Source organism: Penaeus monodon, chromosome 29 (genome assembly GCF_015228065.2).
Source record: "Penaeus monodon isolate SGIC_2016 chromosome 29, NSTDA_Pmon_1, whole genome shotgun sequence".
NCBI lineage: Eukaryota > Metazoa > Arthropoda > Malacostraca > Decapoda > Penaeidae > Penaeus > Penaeus monodon.
In genome coordinates this window covers 28,759,852-28,760,276 of record NC_051414.1, presented here as the reverse complement: position 1 = coordinate 28,760,276, position 425 = coordinate 28,759,852, and positions in this window count along the sequence as shown.

Sequence of the window (425 nt, the reverse complement as noted above, 5' to 3'; positions counted from 1 at the left end):
ATATACAAATTATATCGTGACATCTCATCCTGTTGCGAAGGAAAGCGAGATGGACGGAATTAACAGTTTGTCCTGAACACGATTTTTCAAACTGTATATCAAAAGAGCACAGAGATGGCAGGTGTCGCTAGCCGGTTATACAGATGTTTTATCTGTACACAAGTACTCCATAATTAAATCAAGCGGAAATGTGAATATTTCATTTAGATTATGATATTATATTGATCAAAGAAGGTACATAGTGTGAAGAAGACGATAGAATTATTATGATGTCCATGCTGTTAACCTATAATCATCACCTGAGGCTGGAAGCAAGGAATGAGGGCAAAGATTAAAGATATATTTTTTTCCACTACACTTGCAAATTTTATATGCGTGCATAAATTGATAAATGCCATAAGGTAGTTCTAGTGATTGATGTATGT